Consider the following 14,285-nt stretch of genomic DNA (forward strand, 5'->3'; position numbering starts at 1 on the left):
AGAGAGAGATGAGTACTATCAGAGACCAAACACAATGGTGCAATAAGTCTGCAATGCAGGCTATGAATAACAGCTGTTTAATTACTATTTTCAAATCGTTACGGGTACTTAAGTCTTCAATTACAATCTGGACAAAAAAACAAAAACATTCACTATGCAATAATCATCAGCCTGAGAATCCATTCCCTTCTTCACAGCTCTTGGTCTGAGTTTCTCTCCCTCTCTCATCCCCCACTCTCTCTCTCACACACACTCACACACATGCACTCACACACACACACGCGCATGCACACACACACACACACACACACACACACACACACACACGCACACACACACACCGGGTCAGGTCAGTTGAGTTGGAGACATGAATTAACTGTTGCTTGAACAGAGTGTTTTCACAAAGAGCCAGTGTTGAAGACATGTGACATAATTGTGCACACTGTTACAACCCAGTCCGTTTGCAATATGAGAGTTTACCGTCCCCATGAAGACACACGAAGAGTGAGATCATTAATCATGTTTCCTTGTATGGGAAGAAATGTATACTGTATGAAGACAATTCTGAAGATGCTACTCGACTGTACAAACAGTGTTGTGGTAAGAGTTACCAGAGATTCTGGGTATTTCTGTCAGACGTCAGCTTCCATCTGGTATGGAATACAGTAAGAGCATTGTAATATGACTCTCACTTCCACGTGAGTCATAAGAGTCCTCCAGTGAACTCGGAGTGTCTGAACCAGATGACCTAATCCACCGTGACTGGACCGGGGCCAGGCCGGTGTAATGCAACCGTGAACCTGAAGGATTACCGGGGATAGTGCTGCTTTCCACACATACGGTGCCGGGCTTCAATAAGCCAGCGGCAGCACAGCACTTCGCTCAATTGGATTTTCATAATGTTCTTGTCAAAGAGCCATATTTGCTTTGTGTTCCTCGGGTGTGGACTAGTGCTCCATGGCACGCTACCACCCAGGGAAGCAGCAGCTCCACCTGAACAGGGAGGTGATGTGTTTAGTCGGGCAGGGCTCTGACCACCTCTGCTCATTGATTATGATGGATTGTGTTTGAGGAAGGATGGCAAACAGAGATACAAGAAGAGCAAACACACGACCATAGAAACGGAGCACTACGCTTTGACTTATATTGGGATATATATTGGAGCATGCCACTTCCCTTCATGGAAAAACAGCCAAAACACTCACTATCAAGACTACATTAGCATTGACTATGAACAACACGTGTTGTTCAAGAGATCGACAAATTGAATAAGTCATTGACATGTCCTTATTCCCTTGTAAGGACACACACTGGCAATGAGAGTGAGACAGGTTAAAGATAATGCTGTCCCTCTGAACAGATAGTGTACCTACAAACTCCATGAAATAACACACTCACGAGAGGAACCTTGCTGGTTCAATGGGGTTGTAACCACGCCTCTCATCTCCTATACAGTGTCCTGCGGTGTACAGTACACAGTACAATATAAGATTTTGTTTGTAGCTCCATCAGAGGTTGACAGTGGAAGTGGACCAGACATTCAGCTTCCCCATACTTTGAATATATTCAAATGAGCCTTCCGAACTGTCTAATCATTGGACCAACCAGTTGCTCGGGCCGTTTGAATTCACCTTCTGTGCTTGGTGTCTGTTGGGGGGTCCCAGGGGGTGGGGATGGAGAGAGGGGAGGGGGGGTCTGTTGAACAGCCGGCCTGTGATACGTGAGAGGCCCATAGTCTGCTCTATCACAGACGGATCAGATGGGTAGGTGGGGGTTGGGGTTACAGAGAGTTAGGCAGTTATGAGAACTGCTGCCGTGTTGAAACACCGTGGCCACAAAGACTGCAGAGCCCACAGCCATGGCATGTGTTCTTTTTTCCTTTTTTTTTTCTTACACAAACACACTCTTTCACTCAATCCCCCAAACAAAACTAGCTTCGAAACATTGACTGGAATTACTCAAATCTACTGCAATGTACAAACACTACACAGTCACGTACTACAGACTGACAGCTGGACACAGTGAGCTTAGACATTCTCTTATGATTACAGTCTGGTAAGACCAGTGTGAGTAATCTCTCTCTCTCTCTCTCTCTCTCTCTCTCTCTTTCTCTTTCCTTACACAATATGCTCACACCTGCGGGCACCTAACTGGGCTCTGACAGCACATACCACGTGCTCCGGCAACTATTTACAGTGTGCCAAACAAGAGACCTGCTCTCTTGCCAGGACACACTCCCTCATACACTCCCTCATATACACACACACACACACACACACACACACACACACACACACACATAAACACACACAAACACGCACTCGACACACACTGCACAGTGCTGATTCCTAAACATTAACAAGCCCAACCAGAGGGGACTGTCTGACTTGTTAGACAGCACAGTCTGGCGAGAGAGAGAGAGAGAGAGAGAAAGAGAGAGATTTCAGTTTAAAGAGCACACTGGCTAACCAAGCCTGCCCTGCAACAATCCACCAGAGCAAAACAGATGCCTCCCTCAAGGTTGACAGCACAAAGCAGAAATGGGAGGGGGGGGGACAGGGTAGAGGTAGGGGGGCATAAAGCCTGGGAGTAGACAGCTGAAAATAAATCCCCAGTTAGGTACACGACCCCCCCCCCCCCACCTAAACCCCCTACCCTTCCTTTCCTCACCATCCGTGAAGGAGAGACCACTACAATGGAAAAACCTAGCGAGGAGGGCGAACGCCGCGTCTACTTACGTGAGTCTAGACGTCCTGACAAGAGGCACGGAGAAGCAGCGGAGGGAAGGGAAGAGGTAGAGGAGCATGAGACACGGGAACCGGCTGGTTGGTGCTAGGAGAGGAGCCACTCGCTAGTTCTTTCCCCCCCCCTCTTTTTTTTTTTTTTCCTGTCAGTGCGGCACACAAGCGCGGACACACACACACACGCGCACACACCTCCCCCCCATGCACGCTCGCTAGCTCGCTCTCCTTCTCTTCTTACGACCGTCGCTTTCTGCTCTCCCCCTTTTCCTCTTTCATTATCTCCCTCTGCTCCTCCCTTCCCTTTTCAATATCCCTTTTTCCTTTCTCTAAACCCTCACGGTCTGGTTCTCTTTGCAGCCCCCACCTTTCCCTCTCTCTCTCTCTCTCTCTAGCTCTCCCTCTACTCCCCTCCCTCTCGCTCAGTCTCTCCCTCCCTCTCCTCCCCCTCTCTCCTCTGTGTGTGCAGCGCGAGAGGCCATTATCTGAGGCACAGTGGGCACGTACGATGGAATGGAGGAGTGTGCAGTGAGCGGAGAGCGACAGAGAGCTGGGGGGATGGACGCCAGCAGCAACAGCAGCAGCCTTGGAAACAGCCTAGTGCGGCACAGCAATAACCAATGAGCAGATCTCCTTCTCTACAACACAAATCACTCCTGAATATTGATACTTTGAACGCATTAGATCCACGTTCCGCCTAACATTATGTCAGATCAGCCTGCCTAGATCCAGCTTAGTCGTTTGGATATCTCAGAGCGGAGTTGGTTTGGAGCGCAGAGGCGACCGAAGCCGCCAGCCAGGCGACTGCGACCTCGGTCCGCTGCGATATCAACAGGAAAATGGAAAAAGAGAAATTAAAAACAAAATGAGAGTCTCTGTAGATGTGCCACTCAGGCCGCTGTTTCCCCTGCGTCCGTGTTCCTGCGTTTTGGCGAGAGCATGATTCAATGGTAGTCCGTAGCCATTGGGAAGCTCATGACGATCATTCGGTTTCTCTGTCTTCTACTACAATTATGTAGTAGATTACAACTATTAAATTCTCCCTCTCTCTCTCCACAGTAAGCTCCATCCTCTTCACCTGCCTCCTCTTCACAGGGGGTTCGCCTCATGGTCAGCTTGTACCAGGAAGGAAGAGGAGAAGGACAAGTGAAGACCAGACGAAGCAAGCGAGAGGCTTGTACCACTGGCTTCAGACAACTCTAAAGGTGCCAACTGAATCTTACATTCAATCGCTTTTCCTACCGTTTTCCATGGCCTTTCATTTCCAGCCGTTTGTCGGAGCGAGGTGGGAAAGAGAGAACGGGAGAAGAGCGGAGCGCGATGAGGAGCGACGGAGGGATCGGGAGAAGAGGACTAGGCTAGGCGCAGGGGTGAGCGGAGTTGTTGACAGTTTGGCAACAGGCGGAGGGAGGAGGACCCCTGAAGTCGGGGAGACGGCAGCGAGAAGAAGCCGGAGCGGGAGAGGAGAGCTGCGAGAAGGAAAAACGCTGAGCGATAAACACAATCGCGCGGACGCTCGCGCACACGAGTTGTCGGGCTGTTGTCTTCGCCGAGCGTCTCGGGGCTCTGGCTCCGCGGCGGACCGAGGCAGAGGAAGAGGGAACGACAGGGCGGCAGGAGAGGCGACATGCCGCCTGACTAGGAGATAGCAGGGGGACACGGTTCCTGGAGGGACCCAGAAGCAAACGACTCCCCCCCCCACCACCCTTTCCGTGGCTTCCCCCGGCCGGTCTACAGACTCCCGAGGATCTCCCCTCGCCATCGCTCCCCTGGCGTCGCCGCCGGTTGGCTGAGGTTCTCTGCCGGTTCATGCTACCTCTCCTTCCACCCACTCCTGCTGACCTCGCCCTGTCTCTCTCTCTCTCTCTCTCTCTTGCCCTCCTTTGACATCGGCGGAGTTTGGGACCAGATTCATGCAGGAAGAGGAGGAGAAGAAACATGGCAGTCCCCCCCCCCCCCCCCCCCCATGCAGATCCGCGTCAGCTGCTACGCACTGTTATTTTCCTATTATGACAGAGCATGAGCGGTCTGCTGGCCTTCTGTTGACCACTTTGGCTGGATTAACTTCAGTGACCTTTCTCTCACTCCTTCTCTCACTCTTTCTCTCGCTCCTTCTCTCACTCTTTCTCTCGCTCTTTCTTTCGCTTGCTGCTTTTCGCTTTCTGTACCCTCCTCGCTTTCGCTGCACCATGTTCATCTGACTGTGTTTGAGACTCTCTCTCTCTCTCTCTCTGAGCTCGCATATTTCTCCACCGACGTTACCACACACCCAAACACACACACACACACACACACACACAAACAGCGCGACCCAAGCCGAAGCCTTTGCTGAAGCCCAGCGAGGAAAGTGTGTTATAGTGTGTCACGTGGTTAGGCTGCACCAATGAGCGAGGAAGTAGTTATGACATGGCGGTTACATCATCTGATTCTCCCACCCACCTGATCGCCCGCCCGCCCCTAACAGGGTGGGCAGATGTGTCATATGACACAGCTTGTGTGTAGCCCCCCCCCCCCCCCCGCCACCCCCAAATCACGCTCCAAACACACACGCTCATTCATTCACCATCCTGACTAGCGCTTGCTCGCACGCTCGCTTTCTCTCCCATCTGCAGTGACACAGCACTATGCGCCGTTAACACACACTTATTTAACCCCTCGTTCGCTTTCGGAAGACAAATGAGAGAGAGTGAAAGTGTGAAACGAAAAGCTGATCAGCCGCGGTTTTAATTACCGGCTGTTGACCAGTATATATAACTGAAATACAGAAGAAGGAAAGCTAGGGAGGTCGTGGGTTAACATTTTTAGAAAGTGTGTCTAGTGAGGTGGTTTTGAGGAGCACTTGGGGAACTAGCAGCCTCGCAGGACCACTGTGAGAAGCCTGCCTTATGGATGGGGTCAGCGTGACACCATCAGAGGGCTTCGTGTCTGAAATCAACTGGCTGTGTAAGACTGGACATTCTAGCTGTCTTTCTCACTATGAGTTGGTCAATGGACCATTTCTTGACACTGACAACACCACAGTAGGAATAGAACATAATTAATGTAAAATCAGACTCACCAAGTTCAACTGAACCATTTTTTAGCCAGTGACAGAAGACATTTGTTTAAAAGGTATAACTCAACATACCTTTTTAACATACAGTCACAACCCCCTAAGAGACAAATGTTGACATACTTCAAAGGCAAACATACTAACACATCGTTCCAGTCTGTACCTACGGCACAAAATTAACATCGACCATACTTTCAAGACATCTAACATTCCACTGTACTCAGACCATAAACATTCCACCGTACTCTCAAGACAAAGCTAAGCAGTTCCCATGGCAACACATATTCAGATAGAGAGGGAATAACTGATTATTTGAGGAGAAGACAACACAGGTGGTTCAGCAGAGGATTAAAGAGACATCGTGAGACTTACGTTCAACATGCTGTGTTTCGGCATTGGTCTGTGTAGTCTGCTTCTCTCAGAAATCAAATCATCTCATTACGAGTCAGATTATCATCAGGGTGAGTTGTTCCACACCCTTACTCCTCCATCTCTCTCTCTCTCTCTCTCTCTCTCTCACACACACACACACACACACACGTGAAGTAAAGGCCTTGGTTGTAGGAGTGATGACTGACAACAATAGTGCAGTGACATCTGTGTGGTCACCCCTCCACCGTATGACTAAGCCTGACTCATCCTCTCTTGAAAACAAAACACACACACTCACACCCTCTCACACCAACACTTTACCGTATCAAGATTCGAGGGCTGACAGGGAGAAACAGAAAACATGATCAAGCCTGCTACAATTCCCCATATAGACGTCCCTTTAGTCGGTTGAGAGGAAATGGCAAGTACAAGATGAGGAAGTATGATGATGCAACCACCGTACAATCACTCCATCTCCGCAGTGGGAGGCCTGTAGTCAGTCAGAATGAAAACCATGGCTGACTTCTCGGACCGTTCCTCAACACACAGCTGTCTAGGGAGTAGCATACTGACTGCAGGGCAGAAACGCTCCATAGCACACGTGCACACACACACGTACACACACACACAGACACAAGTGATCTATATTCCAGCCATTAGGGCCAAACCCCCACACCGATCCCTTTCTACCCCACCCCCATCCTCCCGACTCACCGACCCATCACCCCCTCCGCTCTGATGACATCAAGGTCACCTGATCTGACACATGCACGCTCAGACAATGCACAAACACAGACACACACGCACGCAAAGGCAAAGGGAAATAAACTCATCAAATCCAGTCCGGCTCTCACACACCCTTGAGAGCGCACGCAAAGGCACACTTGGAGGCTTGTGCTCCATCTGTACATTCAGCAGTACACTGCCGTGTGCTGCTGGATGGCTCGCTCACACGCACACCATCCGTCAGGGTCACTGGGTGCATTGTGGGGGGTAACGTGCGTACCGGATGGGAAGGGAAGCATAGATGAAACCAGAATGAAATGATACTATCTGAAAATTAACATGGAATAAAACTTCCACGGTAATACAATATATAGTCTAATAACATCATCAGCCTCTCAACTAGTCTTTCTCTTCCTGTATAGTCGTCTCTAGTCCTCTTTAGTCTCTCTTCTCTGTCTTTTGTCTTTTCGATCTCTTTTTTTTTCTTCCCCTAATTCTCTCATTCCCTGTTGTTGTGCCTGGGCTGTGGGGTGGTTTCCTCTGGGCAGGGCGGTACGGGGTTGGTGGTGTTGGGTATCCACTCTGTCATAACTCCCGGCTCTGCTGCTCTCCCTGACACACGGCACGTGCAAGTCAGCACGCAACACCCCAGCTGGGGAAGGCCTACCCCCCCCCTCTCCGCTCCACTCCTCACAAAGAGAAGGGGGAGGTGCGAAGAGGGAAGTGAGGTGGGGCGGGGGCGGAGGAGGCCAGGGTGGAGCCACCAAAAAAACACAAAGTTCTTTGTGCAGCGTATGTGTGAGGAGTAGAAACTAAGAGTGGACAGGCTCGTACGATTTATAGTGAGGAGTAAAAAAGAGAAACGAGAGATGGGCGGACGGGTAAAATAGCGTAGATTACACCAGTAGACACAACATTTTGAGTAGAGAGAGTACGAGGGAGAAGGAGGGGGGGGCGCAGAGAGAGAGAAAGGAAGGGAGGGAGGGAGGGAGGGAGAGAGAACGGGGGGAGGGTAGGGGGAGAGAGCCCTGAACAGTGGCGTGTTGCCAGCCTTGTCTCTCCCAGGAGTCAGGCTAAGATTAGCTCCCCATATGTTCAAGTCAGGCGTCGCCCCTCTTAAAGGGCCAGCACCGGCGCTCGCAGACATACGCTGTATACTCAAGGCGTGTAGGGGAGGGTGAACCCAAATAAACTCAGTTCACCTACCTCTTTAAAATGAGTCAGTTTACTCACCTATTTTCTGGTCAATTGTATTAATAATTGAGGGGAAACGAGGTGGGTAAACTCCGCCCTCATCAGTTAAAGCGCCTCTGTGTTTACCACTACACCCCTGTGTATATTACATGTTACATCCTACCGCTTTCCATCATTTACGTTGCGTTTTATTTTGTACGATATTTCTATGTAGCCAATTCATGTTGGTGGGTTGTGATGTCATTTGCAGAAATGTAATGTATGAAGTGTCCATTCATGCTGATGCGGCACCATGACGCCTCAATGCACAGCAACGGTGCTGGGTTGTAAAACCCGGTGTGCCCCAGTATGAGACGGGAGATCAGGAGTAGGATTGCAGGGGACGGTATTGGTACTGGTAGGTGTCAGGGTTCCCAGTGAGAGTTAAAGGGTCCCTACACCAGCTGAGCCAGCCACCTCCTCCCCCTCCTCCCCCTACTTTCTCTCCATTCATATTTCATTAACTGCGGCACGGTGCATCTGACTCTTCTCCTTCAGGACACCAGCGCTGACATGGGCACCGGCAAAGACTAAAGCCAGAACTCCAGACTGTGCCATGTGGGACACTGATCCATGTCAGGAATTAGACCAAGCCGCCAGCACACACAGACATTAGCAATGAGGAGGAAAAGACACGACTGAGATGAGCGTGTGTTATGCGCCATTAATTAGAGCAGAAACATGACAACGCGGCACAGAGCTTATCAATCCCTTCCTGACGTTTGAGTGAATGCCCCCTGTATGGCTGGCAGGCTGTCGATGAATACATGAATCACAATGTCATCTGGGATTCCAACGACAAGCTAGGCGGGTTTTCAGGCACATCTTAGTGAGTACTAATAAGTGACTCTCGTTATGAAGTTACGTACTAGTGAACAAAACTCCCAAGTGAAACGTGAATACAATCAAATAGGACACACCATTTTGAGCACTTGGGAGTAGATTAATTCAAGAACATTTAAAACACTTGCTCAATCACATCCACAACCGGCTCCATTTAAGTTAAATGACTCGACACATGGGCTGACAGCAAAGCTCTTTAATGTTTAAAGCACACCTGTCTGATTCAACGATGGCGGCCTACATGGAGACAGGCATCAGCACAGCTAACAGGTTTACGCACGCGAGCACTGCATGGAACAGCCCGTTTATATTTCCCGCGTGAGACCATACCTGTACGCGGTTACTATTCACTACACTTGTACACACACAAACACACATGCAGCCAGCTCGTCACGTGACCAATCACAGGGGTGGGCCGGAGCTAAAATTACAGCGATGATGTCATCTGCCATTCAGTGTTAACCACAGAAACTAGGTCAGTGTTAACCCTTTCTGATGAGTGGGAGGAATTCCACACATGGCTAAACTTACTATCACTCAACTTTCCACCTGATGTCACTTTTGTTCTGCGATCAATGACTAATTTATATCTCTATTCTGTCTACATTTCCAATGAAATACAACTGAGAACATGGACTCCAGCAAAGGAAATCCTGTCTAAGGGAAAATAGCGCTAGACGAGTCATATCTACTGTTTGTCATATCTTTATGTGCTGCTAACCTTGTTTTCATTTCCTGAAGAGCTAGCTTCTACAATGGGCTTGAAACACAGTTCCAAAAAATAAAACAAAGTTGAACGTGTACCACTGCATAACTACAACAGGTAGAACTAACAACAAGAAATCTAGAATGGCTAACTCAGTGTTTGATTAATTTATTTAATTTAGTTTAACATAACCTTCATTCAATCAGGTTGGTCTCATTTTTTTTTTTAAATACTTGATTTTTCAGGAGAGACCTGGCCAAGAAATCGACACACAGTTTCAGACAAGCAACATAAAACATAAAAGCAGGACAAAGTTGGTGTTTCCAGGTGGTAGTATTGACCCAGAGAATAACCAGGAAGCTGTAGCTATCTCAGCACAGAGGGCTGGGTTATTGTTAACACTGTAACTAGGGAAATGTTCTATGGTAACAGATAATTAGAGTCCAACAGTAAACCACAGCTGACACACACAAACACCATTGCTTCCTGTAGCCACAGAACAGAAAGCGACCATGAGCCACAGTTTGTGGATCTTGCCATGGTTGAGTGAGTGACATGAGACTTGCCAACCCTGTACGATCCTTTAGTTCAGTGCCAGATAGACACAGCTGAGCCTTAGTAGTGTATGTGTGAGCATACAACAGGTTACAGGCTCTACAATGTCAACAATTACATTCACAATACTGTATTTGGCTGGATGAACGACAAGCAACTGAAATAGAGAACCAGTTTGTTCGACGGGGGAAAGTGAAACATGAACCACTCAAAACAAGGACTCCAATCTTATCGCAGAGGCATGTCACAATTAAGCAATAAAAATGTGTTTGAACTGAATAAAATGTCAAATACTGAAGTTAATGATTTCTTAATCGTGTCATAGGACAAGACAGACGTCCTTGAAAGGAAAAAACTGCTTCAGTTCCTGTGCTCTTCCGTACAGAGACGGAGACTGCTCAGCGCTGTTTCAATCTTCTGTGAACCCAAGACAGTGGGATTTCCTCTCCTACAAACACACAGAAGAGTGCCGTGGCTCGGCAAGCGAGGGAACAGCAAGTCTTGGAAGCCGCTGCGCAGCTACAGGTTACTCCGGTCCACACACACTCCCAGACACGCCGGCACGCATGCGCCGTGACCCAATAACTTTTACTCCCTTTACCTCGATTGACTTGAGAACTTTGAGAGCGATCAAGGCCCCGCCCCCCTCTGGCTTGCGAGCTAGGGCGGCGTAGGAGTCAGCGCTCTCCTCCCGCTGGCCGCTTGTCTCGACACATGCCTGGTTCCGCCGCCAATCCCCAGCCAGCCCGGGACTCTTTAAACCGGCGCTCTGACTCGCTCTCGCCACCGGTGCCACTTCGTCACTACAGCCCCGGCCGGCGAAGCCGGGAGACGGAGCGTCCGCTCTTGGCCCTCCAGCCAGAGAGAGAGACAGAGAGAGCAAGAAGATAACTGCTTGTTTACGCGCTTGTGAAGGAACCCTCCTCTTCCTCCTCTTCTCGCTGACACGCCGGTGAACACGGAGCTCAGTGAACACCGGGATACACACGTTGTTCGCCACTCAAGAGCCAGCCAGATGACATAGCGCTGGGCCTAGTGCTGTGGTGATCACTACTGCACGGCTCACTTCTCTAAGCTAAGAGAGACTGTGTACTAGCAGATGGAGCCATGCTTGTAGAAACACACAAACAACCTTAAACACACACACACACACACACACACACACACACATCTTACACACACAGAGCAGTTGCTGCAGCGCTAAATCCCAACTCCAAAGCCTATAGTCTACAAGCCTCGATAAGCTAAATTCAATTAACCAGCACCCAAACACCAAGGCAAAAGAAGGACACAGACAGATGACAGCTTGGTCAGCCAGTGACACTGGCACCCTGCTGTAGTAATACAAGGAATGAGGCTCCTCATTCACATTCAACACACACACATACACAAGAACACAGACACACACAAGAACACACAAAGACAGACACAGACTATATTTTCAGTCCCAGATGGACATGTCCTCTTACCTCAGCAGCCAGATCAGGGTTTACACACCAGCCTTTACTGTTGTCCTCAAAATATTCCACCTCCTCCAGGAGGGAAAGGGAGCAGGGAGCAAGGGACAGAAAAGGAGAGAGAGGGAGAGAGAGAGAGAGAGAGAGAGAGAGAGAGAGAGAGAGAGAGGGGGAGGGAAGTAAAGAGAGGAGGAAGGGGGAGAATAAGAATCAATAGAATAATGCGACAAGAGCCTTTTCAAAAAGACACGTCAATCCAGACAGCAGGAGTTCTCATAGAAAATGCCTGTCTTATTCTATGAAATCCCATCAATGTCCTTCAAATATTAAAAGCTCAAACGCAAATCACTACTATTTCACCACAAATGGCCAGCCGGTATTTCCCTCTGCTGCCAGCAGACAGAGTGAGAGACAGTGAGACAGGAGTCTATTCTAATTATGGAATTATCAAATGATTCTAGTCAGGCTTGTGGCTGTCTTTGAATGCAAGCATGGCATGAATCTAAAAATCGAATATTCGAAAATGACAACACCTTATAATAATGCCAGTCAATGTACAGGTACTGTAGGTTACTGTCAAACCTATCATGCTAAAGGAAATAATAAACTTGTGACATATTACAGGAGGTTGGCATAGCAGTAATAATTCTTGAAACAATGCATACACAACAGCAGTTGCACATTTGATATGCCCCCCTAACCCTGTCTAGCTGTTCAGTGTACCGGCAGTGTTTTGTTTCCAGGGTGCCCTGGTCTCGCCGACCCCCCTTTCAATCCCAAAATGCCTTCCAGACCTCCCTCTCTCTCCCTGTCCATCATCCCTGCCTGGCAATTAATATTTACCCACTGAGCCAATATGCCTTGGTGTGCTCTCTCTCTCTCTCTCTCCGTCGGCTGGCCGTATCCCCATCAGAAGACTCCAGCTGCCTCTCGTCTAACCTCTATCACTCTGTCTCTTTCTCTCTCACTCCCTCTCTCGTCTGTGCTCCAGCCCATTCAGGAAGCCATCTTGTGTTTTTAATCCTGTTTTACATTAGCCCTAGTACACACACGCTCTCTCTCTCTCTCTCCCTCTCTCTCGCGCGCCCCTACACCAATAGGTCTACCGCACGCGTACGAGGGGGGGGATTTATTTTCAAAGCCAGTCTCTGTGATCGCTATCACTGCTGCACTACACTAAACCTCCTCCCACTCTCTCATTTCTCTCCTAACCCCCCTCCTCCCTATTCTCTCTCTCCCTCTCTCCGTCTTTCCTGTAGGCGAAGCTGACTGCATACGTGATGTGAGAGCTCCCCCCTCCTCTTCTCTACAGTCATACACACAGATAAACGCACGTAGGCATGCTCTCGCGCGCGCGCGCGCACACACACACACACGGTCGACAAGACGTCACGCTACAGATAGCACACAAAGAGAGTCAAGCCACCAATCAGAAGCCAGGCCGGTCTCTGCTGCTAGGGTGAAATACAGAAAGGTGGGAGAGAAGTGGGGAGAGAGAGAGAGAGAGAGAGAGAGAGATGTAGGCTAAAGGAGGGGGTTTATAGATTGAGGGAAAGACTGTGTGTGTGTGTGTGTGTGTTTGACTGCGCGCGCAGCCCTATAAAAAAAAGTGGCAGAGAGAGAGAGAGAGAGAGAGAGAGAGAGAGAGAGGGGAAGGTGGACGGGGGGATGGGACCTCTCTATATGGCTGTCAATTATCTCCTCCGGCTCTGCTTCCCTAAACAATGCCTCTGGTATGTGGTATCACTGAGCACCATCTGTGTCAGGGCTGCCTGCAATAACTGGACTGGAGTGCACAGTGCACATACATACACACACACACACACACACACACACACAGCATGTGTATGGAGAAATCCACACTTACATAGCATCCCGGGCCAACTGAATTTGCTGACTCAAAACATGTGGTCGTTTCCAAAGACATGAGCAAACAAACAGAATTTGTGTCAATGTTAAGAGATTGCTGAACAGCAAGCAACCCCTGGTTATCAAAAAAGAGTGAAAGCAGAACTTGGAATAATATAACACATCAAATTCCTTTGAGCCTAAAATGTATTATATTACTTTTTACTTTACTTTTACTTTTTTTTATGGTCCTCAGCCGATTTAGTCGTGATTGTGTCACACGTCTACTGTATAAAGTCTCCCCAATGCAGAATGTCACCTAGTGTATGTACAACAACCACAGACCGACACCGCAAACACTTCTACTGAGCCGGGGGGCTCCTCCCTCCACGGCAGCCATGGGGAGAGAGACATACCAAGCATATCTGGGTGAGACGCACGCTGGAGTGTTGTGTTTACATTGGTTCGAGAGAGATCTCCAGCCAGCGCCATCTCAATAACTGGTGAAAGCGTTGTTTTCTATCGACGTCCAGTCTAGGTAAAATACTCCGCAGCTAAAGGCTTAAGACTGCCAGGCGATAGCCTGTACAACAGTCTAGGGACTTCGCTAGATACACGTTGTTATGTCACAGAGTTAACGAACATTCTCCCTTTGTCAGAAAGATGTCGGTTTCCGGACGGAAGGGAAATGACGACGACGAAACCGACGGACTGAGAGAGACAGAGGAGTAGGGTGAGAAATAAAATTCAGG

The sequence above is a fragment of the Borostomias antarcticus genome (assembly GCF_949987555.1).
Source record: "Borostomias antarcticus genome assembly, chromosome: 23".
Taxonomy (NCBI): Eukaryota; Metazoa; Chordata; class Actinopteri; order Stomiiformes; family Stomiidae; genus Borostomias; species Borostomias antarcticus.